Below are 23,397 nucleotides of genomic sequence, written 5' to 3'. Positions count from 1 at the left end.
TTTCTATGCAACAGAGTCCGTGCGTTTCAACCGATTTCGCATATATTTAGTACACTACTTTCCTTTAACCTATAGACGGGCTGAATGGTCTTTCGGGTGCTATTTTTTGCCATCTTTTTAAATAGCGGCCTAAAACTTAAAAACCCTTCTTTATGGGATAATGTCCGCCTGAAAAGTAACAAAAAATATCCCGAAAGGGGCTGACGGGCAACGCCGAGTGCCTTCGCTCCTAGGGTGCTACAAAAATATTAGTCATCAGTAAAATCTACCCATTCTTTATATCGTTTTGATGGAAGTTCCTATTACACGCTAGTCCTTAATAAATCTTCAAATCCGTAATAAATTTTGAAATCCTTAATAAATCTTCAAACCCTTAATAAATCTTCAAACCATTAATAAATCTTCAAACCCTTAATAAATCTTCAAACCCTTAATAAATCTTCAAACCCTTAATAAATCTTCAAACCCTTAATAAATCTTCAAACCCTTAATAAATCTTCAAACCCTTAATAAATCTTCAAGCCCTTAATAAATCTTCAAGCCCTTAATAAATCATCAAGCCCTTAATAAACCATCAAGCCCTTAATGAATCTTCAAACCCTTAATGAATCTTCAAACCCTTAATAAATCTTCAAACCCTTTATAAATCTTCAAACCCTTAATAAATCTTCAAACCCTTAATAAATCTTCAAACCCTTAATAAATCTTCAAACCCTTAATAAATCTTCAAACCCTTAATAAAACATCAAATCCTTAATAAATCTTCAAACCCTTAATAAAACATCAAATCTTTAATAAATCTTCAAATCCTGAAATCCCCCAAAAGTCTTCAAATCCTTAACAAATCTTTCAATCCTGAACAAATCTTTAAATCCTTAACACATCTTTAAATCCTTAACAAATCTTTAAATCCTGAACAAATCTTTAAGTCCTGGTTTAGAGTGGCTTAGAGTGGTTTAGAGTGGCTAGAGTGGCTTAGAGTGGCTTAGAGTGGATTAGAGTGGTTTAGAGTGGCTTAGAGTGGTTTAGAGTGGTTAAGAGTGGTTTAGAGTGGTCTAGAGTGGTCTAGAGTGGTTTAGAGTGGTTTAGAGTGGTTTAGAGTGGCTTAGAGTGGCTTAGAGTGGCTTAGAGTGGTTAAGAGTGGTTTACAGTGGCTTAGAGTGGTTAAGAGTGGTTTAGAGTGGCTTAGAGTGGCTTAGAGTGGCTTAGAGTGGTTTAGAGTGGTTAAGAGTGGTTTAGAGTGGCTTAGAGTGGTTTAGAGTGGTTTAGAGTGGTTTAGAGTGGCCTAGAGTGATTTACAGTGGTTTAGAGTGGCCTAGAGTGGTTTACAGTGGTTTAGAGTGGTTTAGAGTGGTTTAGAGTGGCTTAGAGTGGTTTAGAGTGGTTTAGAGTGGTTTACAGTGGCTTAGAGTGGTTTAGAGTGGTTTACAGTGGCTTAGAGTGGTTTAGAGTGGTTTACAGTGGCTTAGAGTGGTTTAGAGTGGTTTACAGTGGCTTAGAGTGGCTTAGAGTGGTTAAGAGTGGTTTACAGTGGCTTAGAGTGGTTTAGAGTGGTTTAGAGTGGCTTAGAGTGGCTTAGAGTGGCTTAGAGTGGTTTAGAGTGGCTTAGAGTGGTTTAGAGTGGTTTAGAGTGGTTTAGAGTGGTTTAGAGTGGCCTAGAGTGATTTACAGTGGTTTAGAGTGGCCTAGAGTGGTTTAGAGTGGTTTAGAGTGGTTTACAGTGGCTTAGAGTGGTTTACAGTGGCTTAGAGTGGTTTAGAGTGGTTGACAGTGGCTTAGAGTGGTTTAGAGTGGTTTAGAGTGGTTTTGAGTGGCTTAGAGTGGTTTAGAGTGGCTAGAGTTGTTTAGAGTGGTTTAGAGTGGCTTAGAGTGGTTTAGAGTGGCTTAGAGTGGTTTAGAGTGGTTAAGAGTGGTTAAGAGTGGTTAAGAGTGGTTTAGAGTGGTTAAGAGTGGTTTAGAGTGGTTTAGAGTGGCTTAGAGTGGTTAAGAGTGGTTTAGTGTGGCTTAGAGTGGTTTAGTGTGGCTTAGAGTGGCTTAGAACGGTTTAGAGTGGTTTAGAGTGGTTTAGAGTGGTTTAGAGTGGCCTAGAGTGGTTTAGAGTGGCTTAGTGTGGTTTAGAGTGGCTAGAGTGGCTTAGAGTGGTTTAGAGTGGTTTAGAGTGGCTAGAGTGGCTTAGAGTGGTTTAGAGTGCTTTAGAGTAGCTTAGAGTGGTTTAGAGTGTTTTAGAGTGGCTTAGAGTGGCTTAGAGTGAATTAGAGTGGTTTAGAGTGGCTTAGAGTGGTTTAGAGTGGTTAAGAGTGGTTTAGAGTGGTCTAGAGTGGTTTAGAGTGGCTTAGAGTGGCTTAGAGTGGCTTAGAGTGGTTAAGAGTGGTTTACAGTGGCTTAGAGTGGTTTAGAGTGGTTTAGAGTGGCTTAGAGTGGCTTAGAGTGGTTTAGAGTGGTTAAGAGTGGTTTAGAGTGGCTTAGAGTGGTTTAGAGTGGTTTAGAGTGGCCTAGAGTGATTTACAGTGGTTTAGAGTGGCCTAGAGTGGTTTACAGTGGTTTAGAGTGGTTTAGAGTGGTTTAGAGTGGCTTAGAGTGGTTTAGAGTGGTATAGAGTGGTTTACAGTGGCTTAGAGTGGTTTAGAGTGGTTTACAGTGGCTTAGAGTGGTTTACAGTGGTTTACAGTGGCTTAGAGTGGTTTAGAGTGGTTTACAGTGGCTTAGAGTGGTTTAGAGTGGCTTAGAGTGGTTAAGAGTGGTTTAGAGTGGTTTAGAGTGGTTTACAGTGGCTTAGAGTGGTTAAGAGTGGTTTAGAGTGGTTAAGAGTGGTTTAGAGTGGTTTAGAGTGGTTTAGAGTGGTTTAGAGTGGCCTAGAGTGATTTACAGTGGTTTAGAGTGGCCTAGAGTGGTTTACAGTGGTTTACAGTGGTTTAGAGTGGTTTAGAGTGGTTTAGAGTGGCTTAGAGTGGTTTAGAGTGGTTTAGAGTGGTTTACAGTGGCTAAGAGTGGTTTACAGTGGCTTAGAGTGGTTTAGAGTGGTTTACAGTGGCTTAGAGTGGTTTAGAGTGGTTTAGAGTGGTTTACAGTGGCTTAGAGTGGTTTACAGTGGCTTAGAGTGGTTTACAGTGGCTTAGAGTGGCTAGAGTGGTTTAGAGTGGTTTAGAGTGGTTTAGAGTGGTTGACAGTGGCTTAGAGTGGTTTAGAGTGGTTTAGAGTGGTTTTGAGTGGCTTAGAGTGGTTTAGAGTGGCTAGAGTTGTTTAGAGTGGTTTAGAGTGGCTTAGAGTGGTTTAGAGTGGTTTAGAGTGGTTAAGAGTGGTTAAGAGTGGTTTAGAGTGGCCTAGAGTGGTTTAGAGTGGTTTAGAGTGGCTTAGAGTGGTTTAGTGTGGCTTAGAGTGGCTTAGAGTGGTTTAGAGTGGCTTAGAGTGGCTAGAGTGCCTTAGAGTGGTTTAGAGTGGCCTAGAGTGGTTTAGAGTGGCTTAGTGTGGTTTAGAGTGGCTAGAGTGGCTTAGAGTGGTTTAGAGTGGTTTAGAGTGGCTAGAGTGGCTTAGAGTGGTTTAGAGTGCTTTAGAGTAGCTTAGAGTGGTTTAGAGTGGTTTAGAGTGGCTTAGAGTTGTTTAGAGTGGCTTAGAGTGGCTTAGAGTGGCTTAGAGTGGATTAGAGTGGTTTAGAGTGGCTTAGAGTGGTTTAGAGTGGTTTAGAGTGGCTTAGAGTGGTTTAGAGTGGACGAGAGTGGTTTAGAGTGGCCTAGAGTGGTTTAGAGTGGCTAGAGTGGCTTAGAGTGGTTTAGAGTGGAAAGATTGAAACAAACCTCTTTTTATCGGAATTAATTACACGTGTCCTTTCGGCATTCTTGTTCATTTTTCGACGCCGTTGGGAAACAAAGTACTTTTTACTGGTTTGCAGGAAACAAAGGTCGGTCACCCATTTTAATCTGTCTTTCTTTATACAATATAAGATAGTTTATATTACAAATACGTTGAGTGACGGTGAAATAAAACAAAGGTGTTAGTATTTATTAGTTTTCGACATCGTGTTGTGGCACTATGCCTTCGCAAAAGTGTTACGCTTTTAACCGTAAAATAAATAACAGTACCAGCCGTATCATATCAAGGCGTCGTTTAGCGTCGTACCTTCGTCGAAGACGACAAGAAAATGGTTATCCGCCCTTAATTGAGAATGCCTTGGGAAAACGTGCTTGCATGACATGCACGTTGTCTTATACTTCGAGTACTAATGTTCCAACGACGAGTACAACTTCAAGCAGCGAATCAGAAGGGGCTAACGTCGTGAACTCAACATGCGTCACACTCAAGGTTAAGACTTTGAAACTGCAAACAACAACTTGCATTGTTTGCGCCAGTTCTACTCGTACTCGAGTGAAGTTGGACGTGCGATTGGACATTTGGGTGAAGCGCGGTATATTCGTTCCCAAAGAAAGCCGTATGTGTCAAAACCACCTTGGAGATAATAATTTGCTTCCCGACGACATAACAGACGCGATTACACCACATTGTACGCAAGCAAACTTAAACGCGACTGAGATTGAAGAACTACTTCATGCCTTAACGGAAATTGTCAGAGAACAACGGAAGACGACGTTCAAAACGTTAATCACCAACGATCAAGACTGCAATGTTCTAACATCACTGAATATGCACAATTTTGGCATTGTACATGACTGTATTGTTTCTAAGTTACGGAACAGCGAAATTCGGTCAACACAAACAGCGTTGTGTATCTTGCTTATGAAACTCAGAATGGGACTCTCAAACCCGTTTTTGGCGTCACTGTTCCACATTACAGAGAAAAACGTGTCTGATGTAGTAAAGTCTGTTACATCGGCCATGATTACTTCGTTCGTCCCTCAACATCTTGGAGCAGATAATCTTAAACGAGAACATTTAATTGCTAATCACCAATCACCGGCAGCTCAAAGACTATTTGCAAACTCAAGGGACGATTATCTTATCGTTATAGTGGATGGGACGTACATTCGCGTTGAAAGGTCAAGCGACTACACGGTATTACAAAAGTCATTTTGCATCCACAAAGGCCAACATATCCTCAAGCCTATGCTAATGGTAACCACAACAGGGTACATTATAGATGTTCTTGGCCCATACTATTCCAACGGGAAAAACAACGACGCCAGAATATTAAACCATGCCCTAAAAACGAAACAGGACCTGAAGACATTGTTGAAAAGAAACGATGTTGTGCTGGCTGACCGCGGTTTTCGGGATTCTGACGGTCTACTTCAAGACTTAGGTTTGGAACTCCAAATGCCGTCGTTCCTACCAAAGGGTAGCAAACAAGTGGAACCCTCTGAGGTTAACCGTTCTAGAATGGTAACGTACCTACGATGGCCGGTTGAGGTGCGCAATGGTCACCTTCAGACTGTCTTTGCTCTATTGCAACACCGCATACCATCAGGTCTGTTGTTGCAACTCAAGGATTTTCTTAGAATAGCGGCGGCACTACTAAACGCCTTCCATCCTGATTTGCTGCACAAAGGAAATTGGGAAGCCACCGTCCAAAGAATGGAAGCGTCAAAAGGACAAATAAATGAACTAAAGGAGAGAGTGGAACGAGACGGACTTTCGAGAAAACCTACCAAATGGGAGAAACTGAACGATATCCAGCTCGACGATTTCCCGGTACTTACAGAAGACGACGTGCGGGATGTGGTCATGAGTGATTTTAAAACAAGGAGAGCGGAATCATACGTCGGCCTAATAATTGACCGGTTAGGAACTTTTACAGTCGAACTCTGTAAGGTCGAAAACAACCTTCTTAGGGTTAAAGTACCTGGCCAGTTTTTCAAATCTACCGAACATCAGGCATTTATACAATATACTCCTAATGGTGTTGGAATGAACGCCATTCAGCGGTGGTATTGTAATTGCAAGGGTGGGGCGCTAACGGTGGGCACATGTGCCCACGTAAGTAGTGTAATTTGGTACTTGGGCTACCGCAGACACGAACAAAAAGGTTCGTGGCCCCAATCTGCTGCGCGTCTTATTTGCGAAGACGCAACAGAACTAGAAAACCTGCAAATGGATGAAGACATACCAGATGTAATATGATATGAGTCTGTTAACCACTGTACGTAATAAAAATGAACCTATTACTTAAGGATAGTGTGTTGTTTTTTTATCATCTTCATTGGGAGTAAAGCAACCAAATGGAAATATTTTCATTCTATACAGGGGTTTTGGTAGTATAAAAGCTTCCAGAGAGCCCCTTGAAGCGATTTTTCCGTCGCTACAGCTAGACTTTTAGTGGAGCACCCCACCAGGCGTTGTTGTCTACAAATAGTCTATTTATTCCAGGAAACGTAACCTTCTATATCCTTCTGTTACATCAATACTATTAGTTCCTACAAAACCAAACTTTCAGGATATTTTAAGCATGTGTTGAGGTAGCTTTGCGCCGAGATTTATACAAGTCAGTGGGGGGTAAGGCATTAAAGAGCACCACTAAAACTAGGAATCTTCCCTATCTTTTAACATTGAATGCGCATCTTCCAAGGCGAATATCACCGATTACGCTGATCGGTCCGATGTGAAAATTAATCAAAGATTTCGATAAGACTATGTTTGAATTTTTCCGCTAGTTTACCCAAAGTTCTATGGAACCCGTATCCCCCTCTTTTCCTTAGCAAGTTCTTTACGATAATCGGTAGCACCTTACCCTTCCGTAAAATGAAAGTGAGTGGTTTTCATCAAAAATCTGTTCCAATTTTCAGCCTTGGGAAATCGAAATTTTGAGTGAATGTTATTTCCTCTTACTAAAATCCTGGTGGTCGTCAAAAAGTGATACCAAGATCTCTCTCAGAGAAAATTTGCTTTGATTAAAGTTAATAATCGAAATTTTAGTTTTATAATATGTCAACGAAATAAATATTTTTCCGTTTTCACATCTAGGTTTAGGCTCTGTTACACTCGACTGTAGAATATGCCTATTCGCAACTTAAACTCGAATTGCGTAGTTACACGTACGCGTTAAAATACAAAGTGTCAGAAAGATAGCAATCAGCTTTAAAGTGCTATATAACACGCGATCTAACATTGCCACCTTTCAAGCTGGTTCGCATCTCATGAATATTTTCAGGGTTCGTGGTTTTCTTATCTAGTATTCGCACTTGTGCAGGGGTGAAAGATGAAAAACAGAACAATCAATATTCATGATGTAAATGAATTTATCCATTAGTCAACAAAGGAATCATATCTGAACTCGTGTTATTCTACTTGTGATTTAAAACTTTGCTAATGATCATTTTAAAAAACGGAATCCTCAAGCGATTTCCAAAACATTTCCTAGTAGAGGAAACGAATACATTACAAATTGGATCGATTTTCTAAACCCTTCTAGTAGAAGAAAAACAAGTTAGAGAAATGAACATTTTACCTCACCGAGTCAAAATGAGAACTATCTTCTTACTTATCTACCCAACTGAAATATGTATAAGTATTTGCTTGCGCTATAGCTAAAAAAACTAGTTATTAAAGTGTTATAAAAAGTTCTATTCACAACTCGGATGCTATGAAAACGCTTTCCTCTCATTATACCTTAATAACAGACAGAATAATTGCCAATTTTTCTAAATACTTCAGCTGCAATATATCTTGCCGCAAAAAAGGAGAATATGAATAAAAGAGTAAAAGTATTGCTTGATCAAACCTTTCACTACAGCGAACAAGTTGTGGTAACGTCCCATGACTCTATTAATTAACCTAGAACTATTTATTTAACACCTTTCAGAGTGTAGCATAACACCTTTAAGAGTGTTGCATTACACCTTTAAGAGTGTAGCATAACGCCTTTAAGAATGACGCATAACACCTTTAAGACTGGGAGAGTTTTTTAGTAAGATAGGAGTATTTTTTTTAGAATGAAAAGCTAATCCGATAACGGCGAAAATACTACATTTTGGCCACTACATAGTCGTAGAGTTTCGTAAATGTTTGCTGGGGCCCGGTTCAAATGGCCTGGACCAATACATAGATAGCATCATGCAAGGTACATGCATTATAAGCCTTTGCCTGCCTTCTTCATTTGTTGTTTAAGGGGGTGGGGTTGGGTGTTCGACGGTTTACTAGAGGGGTTACGAAGATGCAAGACAAAAACCTACCTCTTTTTATTTATGATTCAACCTCGCTAACGCTAAACAAGATGTTAGATTGCAGTCAGTTGTGGAGAGTTAAGGCCTTTTAACGGGAACGAGGGGCTTAAAAAATTTCTGAATCAAAAGTGACCGCGTGTGATGGTATGTGTCAATTGAGAGTCAAAATAGATTCTAATCCAATTTTTAATATTCAACAAAATATTCAATCTTGTTCACAAAATTTCACAAACTTTTTAAGGGTCAAAATAAGAATTCAAGCAAAATTTAAACTTACATCTATGGGAGGTTTGTAATTTATAACCTCTTTTGAATGTCTCCTCAATTGGAGTATCTCCTACAGCCTTTAAGTTTTAAATGTAAATTTAAGGGTATTTAGGGTAAAATTTTATAGTTACGCAATAAAATTATATTTTTCAAAAAATAGAAAATTAAGATTTTTAAAATTGAATCAATCCGTCAACCATAATCTAAGTTCTTTAACCATAGTTTCAAATCAGTTTATCAAAATAATATCAAGTTTTTAATTTCTTACGCCAAGTAGTTTTTCTTCCATATTCTTCTTAGGGGTTCAGGATATTTTTTCTTCTTCTCGATTTAAGGGTTAATTATTATTTTTTTTTCTTTTTTATTCTTTTTTTGCGATTTAAGGGTTTAATTTGTAACCTTCCGTAGTATTAAGGGACCTCCTGAGTTTCTACTCCAGGGGTGTAAGGCTACATAGAGGATTAACACCCAGTGTTACCTCTGACCTTTCCCGTACTATATAAGCATCGACTGCTTATCATTATTAAGTCAGTCTTTCTTCACTACTAAGATGTAGTACACTGTTAAAAAATTTTGTCCAAAATTGGATGTAAATGGATCCAAACGGCTGACTCTGAGACAGCACAGTTTTTCGTATATTTTTGGATAACGTAATTTGTGTCCAAAAAGGGACGATCAAACGATAAGCCAGATTTGGAGTCTCATCCAAAATTGGATCCAGAATCATCTCTTAAGGGATCAATTATTACCCAGAAATGGTCAGGATGTTATCCAATTTTTACGCAAGTGGGCAAAAATGTACTAGTATCCTCCCAATATTGGACTAATATCAAGCCAATAATGGACTAATATCAAGCCAATATTGGACTAATATCAAGCCAATATTGGACAAATTTCTTAACGATATTGGACTAATATCAAGCTCATATTGGACTTATATCGAGCCCATATTGGACTAATATCGATCCCATATTGGTGTAACACCTAACCTACATTGGACAAATGTCGAATAATATTGGGCTCATTTGTAACCAATATGTATGCTAGATTCTCTACTTCACCGAGTGATGTATGCTATGGAGAGTTTCTGTTCTCGACCCATCTATCTGTCAGGGTGTGTGTGTTTGTGCCTGTCTGTCCGTTGTTACACCCCAAGGGATTGCTTTCGCAGTTTCCTAATTTGAACAAAAGTGTTCTCAATTTCCGGACTGTATTCACAGTTAACGGAATTGTGGAATATTGGAATACTGTACAATCGCAGGTTCACTGACAACTATTCTCTTTTCTGTCATCTCCAATCAAACTACAACATTTTCTGGTCTTTTAGACACTCGCCAAAGAGGCATATTCTAGGAGTCAAACGCCAATAATAGCTAGGTTCAAATGATAATAGGGAAAACCTCTCTTAAAACGATACAACTAAAAGTATAATAAGTAACTCTCGATAAAAATAAATAATATCAAATAATTTTAATAAAATATTTGAGAAAAACCTATCTTAACCAAAAAATCTGTAGTCAAAGTTTATATAGGACGAATAAGAAAGATTGGGTCACTGGATACATTTCATAGTTTATATAAAGCGAGTAATTAAGACATGAAGCTCTTTCCAAAGTTAATGTATGACGAGTATTGATATCGTTGGTTAATAAAAACGGAATTAAGAAGTCGTTTTGAGGTAAATAATCAAAAGATGTTTCAAGCGTGACTCTCTGAAATATTGTAGGTAGAGTGGATTTTTGCATCTCTGGGGAGATCCTTTGTATCTACGTGTCTGTGTTTTGTTTTAACTTCTGCAATTGCTTATCAATAAAGAGAAATGATTGATGAGAAATAGGTAAATATTTATAAAGGTGATCCTCAAATATCATTTCGCTCGCCCCTTTTTACCTAAACCGTTTTATATACCTTAACCCCTCTTTGTTCGAGTCTAGGGTGTTTATGTTGAGATATGGATGGATTTCGCACCAAGAATCGGAGGCATGCATTTTTGGATTAAAGCTACCATTTTTGGACCCTTACATCACTTCCCATCCAAATTTGGACTATTTGTGCAAATTTGGATAGTTTTAGCACCAAGAATCGAAAGCATCCATTTTTGGATTAAAGCTACCATTTTTGGACCCTTACATCACTTGCCATCCAAATTTGGATTACTTTGTGCAAATTTGGACAGTCATTGGACTCACTTTTCTAACAGTGTAGTTCGCTCGAGCGAAGGGCTTTGCCCTAGTATATGACTTCATCCGTTATGTTTAAGTTCTTTAATTGTATAATACAAGTCGGCATTTAGTTTATAATTTAGTTAAATAAAAGTATGATTGAATCTAAGGAACTGTAGTAGTTATTCTTAGTATTAGCCAAGGCTTTTATGGCCACGTGGGGCGAGTTTACGAATATCGCAAGCGTGGTAACAAATAATTTTTTTTTCTTTTAATATTTCGAGTACTCGCGCTCCTTCTCTTCTTCAACTTAGGGGTTTTAAAAAAATATCTCCGAGTTTTCTTCGAAAGAATAAGTATTCAAATTGACGAAAAATAAAGGTATCAAAATGAATAAAAAAAAATTTCAATATAAAATAAAATCTCCGGACTTCTAAAGTTTTCTTAAGGATGAGCCGACTGAGTTTCGTTAAGCAGTTCAGGAATCGACTGAGGGTCGGACTTTGTATATTCCGGTATAACTTCTAGTTTTTCGCGAGGATCTCTGGGACAATGACGTCTGTTGATTGACTTCGGTTTGGCGAATAGTGGCCCATATTTATGACGTAGCCGGGCGGATTCATGGTAACAGCGAATAAGCAAAACTTTTTGTTTTGGGACCAAATACGGATTGGTCAGTTTAAGGTTTAAAAAAAAATGTTCTAGAAGTTTCTCGGGCCAGGTACCAGGTACCAGGATAGTGAATTAAGGTCTTGTTGCTTGGGGTCTAAATCAGCGTGACATTTCTCTGGGTTCTTGGAAAGTATATTAGTTGCTAGGTATTTCATTTTGCACTGGGGATATAGCGGTATAGGATAGTTCTAGAAAGTTCTGTGTCAACATTGATGGGCTAGTTCCTCATCTATTGTACGAAATAATTTCTTTTCAGTTTATTTTAAAGGGAAAGGTTTAAGTTTAAAGGGCTAGTATTATCTTTATAGTGTTAATTTAAGGTATTTCGTTGTTAATTTAAAGATTAATTGAAAATTTAATTTGATTTTCGAAACAAGATGGTTATATATCCCCACCTCTTCTTAAAAGTTCGTCCCCGAACCTAACATATCCATCTTACCATCACCATAATAGAAAATTTAAAAAAATGTATATTTTGTAGATTAAATGTTTAGAAATAAAATAGGGGTGAATGAGTTAATAAATGTTTATCTTCTATACCTGCTGGAGGTATTTTCCTTTAAGTAATAGAATTCCGGTTTCACCCAGCGTCTATGAGGGGTTTGATAATGGGGACTGGTAATATTATTAGTAATTTCAAGGTCCTGGGTGTCTTCCGATTTCTCATTAGGGGTTAAGGGGATATTTTTAATACATTCATTTTCTTGTCTCTTGATGACCATTGGCATGACAAGTTAGACAATTAATAGATGGGGTAGGGAATATCCCAGCGTCGACTCTCAATCTCATTTCTTCATATTTTTGGGGGGTAGCAGAACTTCTGTCTTTATGGTAAGGGTCATTGATTCTAGGGTAGCCAGTAGAAGAATTTTTAACAACAATGATTTTCTTGGGGTAATTTAATCTAATGCGTTGGACGGTAGGGGGTCTTAACAAGAAGAAATGAGTACCATCATCGTCGATTCTGGTCTCATATGAACGTCTTTGGGGGTTTGGAGGAGGTCTAATATTGGCAACAACTTGCGTTTGATTATCTAAGGATGAGGGAGGGTTCGAGCCGTTTGCAAGTAATTGTGGGTCGACGTTTAGATTTTCAATGGAAGGCTCTATAACAGGGGTATTAATAATTAAATTTTGTGTTAAGGGTCCAGATCCCACACTTCTTCGTTTAAGGCATTAGAATTTGGGTTTTGATTTTCAGATTCATTTACTTCGATTGTACCCCAGTTTTCAAAATTATCGTTATAGGGGTTTGAAGGGGGGTTCATAATTAAATTAATATTTTCATGCCAATAGTTTAATGATTGTTCGATGGTAGGGGTATTAAGAACTGGTGAATTAAAAGTGCGTTCTCTTTCCCAGCTGGCTATGGGTTGAATTACAGGTCTGGTAGGCAGAGGATCCATGAACGAGGTTGTTGATCTTTGTTGACGTCGGCGGCGGCGGTTTCTCCTTCTCGCTCCTCCTGACGTTAGATCATCTTCCTCCAGACTGGAGTCCAAATAGGGGTCGTTGATAGGGGTTTGTGGTGGGGATGTTTCCTCAGATATTTGATGATATCCTTGGACTGAGATTATAGGTAGATCCGGATAAAGATGGAATACTAGGGAAACATCAGCTGGACATGGTTCTAAAACTGGTGTTTGAATCATGTGAAAAGTAATCATGGGTTCGCATGTTCGGCAATAGTAATGTGGAAGAGTTTGTGATTGTTCTCTAGTCATATTTATGCAATGAATGTGAATTTAAGATTCATAGTTGTCACACTGAATCCAGTCTATAACAGTATCGGTAATCTCATTTATAGTACACTTAGGGGCTGCACAGTTCTTTTCTTCTTTCGACTTTCTAGGGGTTTCTTTCCTTTTTCTATGAAAATACCTTCTTTTCGAGGGGATACTTTCTTTGGGGATCGTAGTAGCCGCATTATCTTTTTGTTCAGTGATTATCGGTCCGACGCGATCGTGAAAAACTTTCAGATTGGATATATGATGAGTACCGATTTCATCTCCCGTATTTGGATCTTTTATTTTATAGTCTAAGTTGTTGACCCGAGCAACGATCACGAAAGGTCCTTCATATTTGGGTGCTAATTTTTACCTCTCCGAGTGACGTATGTCATGGAGAGGTATTACACCGGCCGTGTCTGTCTGTCTGTGTGTCTGTCTGTCAGACCCCACGTGACCGCGTTCGCAGTTTGCGTATCGGAGCAAACGTGTTCCCAATTTCCGGACTGCATTGACAGTTCACGGAAATTTGGTTTTGTCTCCTCTGGCTATTGTACTTGAGTTCCAACACCACCAGCTTTGGTTTTCGTCCACTCCACATGGACACTAGTCTGTACTTGCTAGCTTCCAAGCACAAACATCTTCTGTTCTTCGTCAATTTGACCTTGACACCAGCTTCTATGCACCACCATCTTCTCTTCTTCGTCAATTCCACAATGACACCAGCTTCTGTGCACCACCATCTTCAGGTCTTTGTCCATTCCACCTTGACACCAGCTTCTATGCACCACCATCTTCTGTTCTTCGTCAATTCCACATTGACACCAGCTTCTATGCACCACCATCTTCAGGTCTTTGTCCATTCCCCCTTGACACCAGCTTCTATGCACCACCATCTTCTGTTCTTCGTCAATTCCACATTGACACCAGCTTCTATGCACCACCATCTTCAGGTCTTTGTCCATTCCACATGGACGTCAGTCAGTCTATTCTGGCTTCTTTTCCTTCGTCAACGTTTGGTTTCAAGATATACGCGGCGATCGGCTAGGGTTACGAGAAACGTCTAGCCTCCCAATGGCAGGGCTTCCACCATCGGTTCACGCGAATGCGTTTTTATCTATTATTATAATGGAAACGAATCGTATATATACCCCAAAATTTGAAGAAAGCAGGCAAGAGGGGTACCCTTCACTTTAAATGTCAATATTAGCAAAGTTTTGAAAGAAAATAGGAACAACTTTATTTTAAACGATTTAACTATTTTTAAAGTTATTTACTGGCGATTAAAATAATTAATATCATTTATATTTAATTAATTATTTAAGATAAACTTATTTCTATGTACTGACACAAGTGAGAGTTAATATAGAACGAGTAATGAAGATTGCATCTGAATCGAAACAGTACACGCATATCAAAGTTAATATAAAGCGAGTAGGGTGAAAAGATCTCTTACAAAACGATAACATTTTCTTTTTGCAGAATATTAAATGGAAATACTTAAATATTTTTCGGCATTACGATTCTTTTAGTAGTTTTGTAGCTATAAAGCTCTGTTTCATCTCAATATTCCAAGAACATCTTTTGATATTAACATTTAAAATTTGGTGTTTACTTTTTAATTCATCTTTACTACATTTATATATAGTGTAAACGTAACTTTTAGCTTCATTAAATAATAAGAATGTTAATACTTCATCTCTCCATACGTGTTGAAACGACTGGGTCTATGAGATAAGATAACCTAGATCTTAACCATAATTGACCTTGTTTTATGTCCTCTTATAGGAGGTCTTAACGGTTTAGATTGAGCCGAAAGTTAAATATACATTTAAGTGATAGATATTAGGTCCTCATTAGAATTATTGTGGATACGCAGGAAATTATTAAAACGCTTTAAACTAAATGATCATGGCAATATCTCGCCGATTAGAACTATGTATTTCCGGTTTGCCTCATTGGCTTGCGGAACTGTGTTTGGAAAGTAAATTCGTCTCGGCTCGGAGAGGTTTATTTTGGTTTCCCAACTTCTTGTGTAAAGTGTGCGCTCGCACTATATTGGGGGTGTGTTTTAATCCACACTAATTGTCCGATTGTAAGGGTATAGTCTCTATGATGAGCATCATAATATTTTTTATTTTTATCCTGAGCTTTAGTAACATTTCTTTTCACATTTTCATAAGCTTCATTTAGTTGTTTTTTAAAATTTGTCGAGATAGGAGGAAGCTCATCAAAACCTTCAGGTAAGGGGTCTCCTGGTAATCTTATTTCTCGACCATAGTTCAAATAATTAGGGGTATATCCAGTTGTATCATTAGGGGTATTATTCATAGCTAACCTCACTAAGGGAATATGTTTATCCCAGTTTCTATGATCATTTCCAATATAAGTGGCTAATAGCCTACTTACCACTTGGTTATATCTTTCAGTTAAATTTGATTGAGGGTGATAAATGCTCGTAAAACTTTGTTTAATACCGAGCAAACACATGACCTCTCCAAAAACATCAGCAATGAATTGAGGTCCTGAATCCGATACTAAACGTAGGGGTACTCCATATCGAGCAATCACATGATCGACTAAAGCATTTGCAACATCAATAGCAGTGGCTCGCTTAAGGGGTTGTAACTCTATGGCTTTAGTAAAATAATCAACCATAACTAGTAACATGGTATTTTCTTTAGGGGATTTGGGAAAGGGACCCATCAGATCTATGCCGATTAATTTCCAAGGCCTTGATTTAGAGTTGACATCATAAGTCCAGGTTTCTTTTGTCTTTCAGTTTTTGTTCTTTGACATACGACGCATGATTGTATGTATTGTTTAATGTCATTTTTCATACCTTCCCAATAGTATTTGGCTTTTATTTTTTCGTAGGTTTTATCAATGCCCATGTGTCCGGCATAACGCGCATCATGGTAGGTTTCCAACACATTCTTTCTCGCGTCTATAGGGGTTAATAGTCTTGGATAATATTCTTCCTCCGTGGGTTTCAGATAAATCCGGCCATTTAATTTCACGTATTTGGGATGATTAGATAACAACTGGGGATCCCCATAAAATTAATTTATCTCAGGATCGTTCGTTTGTTTATCTATCCATTCTTTATGGCTTAAAATTTTAATGGGTATATCTTCGGCTAGGGGTTCTTTTTGGATCACCAATAGTAAATCTTCAAATGCTCCATCATCTGTCTCTTCTTTAACCATGATCACATATTGTGATTCCGTAATATGGGTTTGAGTACTGGTAGACTTCATCAACTTGTTTCTATCCAAAAACCAGTCGTAGGGGTAAGTAGGGATGTTATGTTTCAATTCTTCTTTGTCTTCGCCTGTTTCATCCTCCGTAAGGGAATTTTCATTCATTTTCTGTTCTGTAGTACTAGCACGTGAAAGGGGGTGGCTAGTTTGTTTTTCGATCCAGGTCTATAGATGATTTGGAAGTCATAATTTTGTAGACTGAGAGCCCATCTTGCTAGTCTTCCGTGAGGGTCGTGCAACGAAATTAACCATTGTAAAGCGGCATGGTCAGTTATGACTTTAAAATGAATGCCCTCTAAATAACATTTAAACTTCTTTATAGCCCAAACGACTGCATAACATTCCTTCTCAGTAATAGAATAGTTTTTTCATGTGAGTTCAGGGTTTTACTGGCATAATGAATAACTCTGGGATAATCGTTCTGTACCTGAAGTAATACAGCTCCCAACCTATTTCACTTGCATCTGTATGAATTATCATCTCGCCATCTTTTAGGGGGGCAACCAAAATAGGGGGTGAAACAAGTTTTTCCTTTAATTGTTGGAAAGCCTGTTCTTCAAGTTCATTCCAAGTCCAAGGGACATTCTTTTTTCTAAGGTTGTTTAGGGGTGCAGCTATATCAGCAAAGTTAGGAATTAAACGTCTAAACCATCCTGCCAGTCCCATGAATTTAGCCAATTCATCAGTATTCGTAGGGGAAGGATTTTGTAATAATGGTACAGTTTTATTAGGGTCAGGACGAATTCCTTTTTGTCCAACGAAGTGTCCTAACATGGGAACTTCCGATTTGGCGAATGTACATTTATCAATTCTTATGGTCAATCCATGAAATTTAAGGCGAGTGAATACGTAATTCAGGTCTTCTAAATGTCTCTCCCAAGAAGGGGATGCAACAATGATATCGTCTCTATATACATTCGTATTGTGTTCTCTTCTTACACTAGGGGGAAATACTTCATTCATCAGATAAGCAAAGCACGCCGGAGCATTGACCAATCCAAAAGGCATGACTAGAAATTCATATTTTCCAGAGTGAGTTATAAATGCGGTCTTGCTAATTAACGCTGAATCCATGTGTAGTTGCCAAAATCCCGAAAATAGGTCAATCGTAGTAGTATACATAGAGGTTCCAATAGAGTCTAACACTTCATTGACATCAGGATAGGGGTAAATATTCTTAACTGTTATCTCGTTTATCTTTCTATAGTCTACACAAAATCTGGTACCTCCAGTCTTTTTAGGAACTAATCCAAGGTCCTTGGGATGGGCGAACTATTCCACCCTCCAACATATTGCTAACGTGTTCTTCTATAATAGTTTGTTTTGAAGGGGATACTCTACAAGGGGCTAACGCGATAGGTTTATGTGATACGGTGTCTATTTTATGTGTAGTTACCGTAGCTCGACCCGGTTTCTTACTGAAAACATTGGGAAATTGATTGAATAGGTTTTGCAAATCTAGTGTTTTTTTAGCGTTTAAATCTACATCTTCTGGCATACTTATGTCATTTGTCACGATCGTAGTAGTAGGGGTGGCTCTAGGGTTTTGAATAAATGGAAACATCCAGTATTGTCCATTTATTGTGCAAGCGATACTATGATCTTCGTAGTTCAGTTTTACTCCTACATCTGTCATCCAATCAGATCCCAGTACAATTGAAAATTTTGCTTTCTCAATTATGTAAAATTCAATTTCCATAGGGGGTCCCATTTCATCATCTAATTGTACAGGAAGTTTAATTGGGCCTTCAGCTTTAAGAGGACTGTTAGGGGAAGCTGAAACGAATTCTCTCGTCGTTTTCAATTGATCAAAGTTCATTTCTGGGTAAGCTTTTTCAGCGACATTCTTGACCATAAATGATCTACATGCTCCCGTGTCTAAGATTGCAGCATAATTGCCATTGGGTAATTGTAAGGGTATACTTCCAGTTGCAGGGTCAAAATTATGTATCACGTGAATCACGTTTTCATATTGTGGGACAGTTATCTCAACCGTTCTTTTAGGAGTGGTATTTTGTTCTACATTTATTCTTTCTCTTGATTGATAATTTGGTTTTGGGGGACAATCCCTAGCCATATGATCCGTAGAATTACATACAAAGCATTTAGGCCTAGCTGATGGAAGATACGATTCAAGGGGTAAGTTTACTTCTTGCGGTCTACTTCTTTTATTTGGGCAGTTATAAACAAAATGTCCGTATTCCTTGCAATAATTGCAGAATTTGTTGATTAAGGGGTTTCGGGGTTCGTTTCTTCCTTGATTTCGAGGGTGTAAAACTCCCATCACTGGTTGAAGTTGCTTTACTACCTCTAAAAGTTCATCAACTGTGGTACAAGTTTTCAAGTTCAATAGGGCTTCATATTCGGGCATTAATCCAAAAATTATATGGTCTAATCGATCTTGCTAAGAGGGGATAGAGGGTAATTCATCATAAATATTTATCATATCCTGAACATAATCTTCAGGGCTCTCATTGGGTCTTTGCCTTCTTGTTTGAATTTTTCTCTTGATTATTTTGGAATAAGCATCTCCCAAATATTTTTCTTTAAACTTATTTTCAAAGTCATTCCAAGTATGAAAATGATTTATATTCTTCCAATACCATTTCTTAGCTTGCCCTTCGAATGCTAGGGGTATGTGGGTCAATAATTCCTGACGTGTCACGCCTGTTATCATCCCATACTCGTACGCGCTATATAAGAATTCTATAGGGTTTGATTCTCCATTAAATCTTATCGTGAATTGAGGAATAGGTAAAGTTCGATTTTTAGGGGTTGAATATTGTAAGTTTTCTCCGCGAGGGATTTGAGTAATATCAGGAATATTTGATATCTCATGTTCTCTCTCATATACAGGAAATATAGGACTTTTCAACTTTTCTTGAAAAAATGTAGTCTGATTTAGTGTAGGTTCCTCTATAGGTTCGTTTCTTGGAAGAAGTTCCTCTCTATTTGGTCTCAAGGTATCGTTAGTAGGGGTTTGAAAAATTCTTTTACTCGTGTCGCAAAAGGGTCTTCCTCTTCCGTATTTTTTTCTTCGCGTATTGTCGAGGGGAGGTATACTTTCTTTCCGGTTTCTTTTTGGACATAAGGGGTTGATGTAAATAAAGGATTTAATCTGTCTTCCTCCTTTCTAGTCTTTTCGACTCTTCTAAGGGTTTCATCTTTATCAATAACATTTTCTTCGGGGAATTTTTGCATATCTTTCATATGGGTACGTTTCTTTTTAATTTGATGGGTATCAGATTCCGAACTCGAACTCACATTAGAACTCAAAGATTGGGGAGGGGAACCTCTATGGGCTTCTAATGAGTCTTTCAGGCCATCTCGTAAAGCAGCAATAGTCTCAGTTAATTCTTTTTGGGATTCAACATTTTGTAGAATTAATTGTGTTAAATAATGGGTATGGATAGATTTATCATTGTTTGTACGTCGAAATAAAATACCGATATTCATAATAAGGTTTCTCAAAAAATTTAAGATTCTATCATACGAAATTCCTACCAACAATAACATTATGTTAATGGAGATGTATAATACTAGATCTGACGAGTTAAGGGTAATGTCCGTCATTTTGATTGCTCGATTTTTCTCAATATTTTCTGAAAATAATTCAGGGGTTTTTATTAATTGAACCAACTTTGACTCTCTTCAAGACATGTCAAAATCCATCATATTGATAAGATTCCGAAGTATCGGATCCTGCTGAGTGCGCCAATTTATAAGCCTTTTCTTTATGCTCTTTAAGATTTTATGGGGGTAAGGTGGAGTGTTTGATTCTTACTAGAGGGGTTAAAGTATAAGATAAACACCTACCTCTTTTTACTTATGATTCAACCTTGCTAACGCTAGACAAGATGTTAGAATGCAGTCAGTTGTGGAGAGTTAAGGCCTTTTAACGGGTACGAGGGGCTTATAAAATTTCTGAATCAAAAGTGACCGCGTTTGATGGTATGTGTCAATTGAGAGTCAAAATAGATTCTAATCCAAATTTTTAATATTCAATTTTGTTCATAAACTTTCACAAACTTTTATAGGGGTCAAAAAAGGAAGTTAACAAAAAAATCAAATTTATATCTAAGAGAGGTTTGTACTTTATAACCTCTATGGAATGTCTCCTTTAAGTTTCAAATTTAAATTTTACTGGTGTTTAGGCTAAATTGTGCAGTTATGCACTAAAATAATAATGTTCAAAAATAGAAAGTTAAGATTTTTTTTAAAATTGAATCAATCCGTCAACCATAATCAAAGTCCTTTAACCATAGTTTCAAGTCAGTTTATCAAAATAGTTTAAAATTTTGAATTTCTTACGACAAGTGGCTCCTCTTCCATATTATTCTTAAGGATTAAGGGTTATTTTTTCTTCTTTCTCGATTTAAGGGTTAATTATTATTTTTTTCCTTTTAATATTTCGCGCACTCGCGCTCCTTCTCTTCTTCAAAAATTAAGGGTTTAAAAAAATGTCACCGAGCTTCTTTTCCGAAAAAATTAAGGATTCAAATTGATTAAAAATTAAGGTATCAAAATGAATAATATAAAAGTTTCGATTTAAAATTTACTCCGTACGTCTTAGGATTCGTAAGGATGAGCCGACAGGGTTTCGTTAAGACAGTTTAGGTATCGACTGAGGGTGGGACAGGAGGGACTTCGTATATATAACTTCTAGTTTCTCGTAAGGATCTCTGGGACAATAATGTTTGTTGATTGACTTTGGTTTGGCGAATAGTGGACCATATTTATGACGTAGCCGGGCGGATTCATGTTAACAGCGAATGGGCAAAACTTTTTGTTTAGGGACCAAATACGGATTGGTCAGTTTAAGGGTTAAAAAAATGTTCTAGTAGTTTCTCAGGCCAGGTACCAGGATAGTGACTCAGGGTCTTGTTGCTTGGGGTCTAAATAAGCGAGACATTTCTCTGCGTTCTTAGAAAATACTGTAGTGGCTTGGTATTTCAAATTTGCACTATGAATATAGGGGTATAGGATAGTTCTAGAAAGATCGGTGTCAATTTTGGTGGGCTTTTACTGTAAGAAACCGTGAATTTCTTTCCAGTTTATTTTAAAGGGATAGGGCTAAGTTTAAAGTGCTAGTATCATGTTTACAATGTTAATTTAAGGTATTTCGTTATTAATTAATGATCAATTGTGAATTTAATTTGATTTTTGAGTGAAGATGGTTATAGGTAATGCTTGTTAAGTTTTGGTAACGTTTTTTGTTTGAATCAATTTCATAAAACATGTTTATATTTATGTAGAATATTTGAGACATGTTTCTATTTATGTAGAATATTTGAGACATGTTTCTATTTATGTAGAATATTTGAGATATGTCTCTATTTATGTAGAATATTTGAAACATGTTTCTATTTATATAGAATATTTCCATATAAATTAAATACTACCTAAAACAAAAAATTAAAGTCTCCATCTCTGCTTCCATCTTAGAATTTTGATGATTTCTGAGTATAAATCAGTGACCAAATAAGGAAAAATAAGACAACTATCACTTGAGATATTTCGCAAATTATATGCCTAGTAGGTTCAAATTTGAATGCTAGGAGTAGGGTCTAGGTCATTGCGAAAAAAACAAATGTTAATGTTCCAATAACAGCCGGGATAGTATCTCAACAGTCGCGCTAGAGACGAATAATTTTCAAGTTTTATTCAACGCCAAAGTACCTTTTTGTCCGACTGCGTTTTTCACTGTCTTTCTGCAAATATATTTTGGCTCTAATTAAAGACAGTCTGTCGACATATCTTTTTTTGGCCTTTTTCTTGTGAATTACTGTCCATAAAATGGACCATTGGGCCGACTGTTCTTTCGATTGTCATATATTTCTTTCTCTGCAGTAAAACTGAGTCGGGTCGGCTAGTCGGTGTTTCCGTCTACTCGACATTCCGACGACTGCTCAAACATGTCCATAGATTAACTAATGCTAACGTTAGTTAATCCATGCTTATGCCTTATTGCACCGGTTTCCTACTTCGAAGCACCTCGGTGTGCTCTTGGTTATCAAGTAATTTTAAACTAAAAGGAATCTATAACGTTGAGAAAACAATGAAATTTGACACGGCATGAAATGTAAAATCCTCACATACCAAGTAAATCTCCAAAAAGTGAAAATAGAGCCCATTTGGTACCCCTATTGTGTCCCTGATGGATCCTTAAAGTGTTAGTGCCACGTCTTTGAAAACTAGCTAATTTTCGTTTTAAAACATCAATTGGGTTATAATAACAGTAGATCCAAGGTAAAAAGTCTTATAGAAATTTATTCATTTTGTAATATGAAAAAGAAAATTGATATTTCAAATACCTCATTTAAACGGAATTATAAATATACCCCTGGTGACGTCATAAGAGGTTGACCAGCACGAGACAGATTTCATTACGAGAGCTAAGCCTAGTTTTTAAACATCGCGCGCGTCAAATTCGATCACTATAAAAGCACCACCTATCAATAAAAAAATAGGACTTGCGGAGTCGCACGTGCCGCGTGCTCACGCGCGCTCGAATCGTGACGTCACCAGGGGTATATGGAGTATTGAACTGTCAAAATGGTTTGAAAAAATTCTGCGAGTAGGTTCCGAAAGCCGGGGTTTTAATAATATTTGGAAAATTATAATGCATTATATCAGGAGCAGATGACAAAGGAGTCTCGGACGCTAGCTTCCACAATATAGAGGGCAATGGCACCCGCGTACGTCACAGCTGTAGCGGTATCGTTTGCCATAGACGCGCTATCAGACATTATAGCAGACGATGCTTTTGGTGGATTATATCTGGCACCAAAGTCTGCTGGGAATTTGTTTTGTAATAACGGACTAACGGTGGCAACTGAGGTTCGTCTTATCCGATCGCGACATAAATATACACAATATAATTATACTTTATTCAAACAGCTGTAACCGTTGGTATTAAGATAAAAGATAAGACTAGGCCTACATTTTGTGACTTTAAACCTACTAAATAGTAAATTAAGTCCAAACTAGCAGAGAAAGCCAGGTAAGCCAAGGCTTAATTAACAATTTGTGCCGCCTGGAATGATTGGGCTCGGGTTTTCAAATTATAAAGCAAGGTTTTAAAAGATGCCGAAACACAATGTTATATATGTGTTTTAGGGCCAAAATATTCCGTATGTTTTTGAATTAATTGACTGCCACAAGAGGTTGGAAACGAAATCACTGTCTCTTACTTTTT

This window comes from Phalangium opilio, unplaced genomic scaffold, assembly GCF_054372755.1.
Source record: "Phalangium opilio isolate 3A_F unplaced genomic scaffold, DU_Popi_V2 ptg000093l_1, whole genome shotgun sequence".
NCBI lineage: Eukaryota > Metazoa > Arthropoda > Arachnida > Opiliones > Phalangiidae > Phalangium > Phalangium opilio.
The sequence above is the reverse complement of the archived record's forward strand: the minus strand, read 5'-3'. Positions refer to the sequence as shown.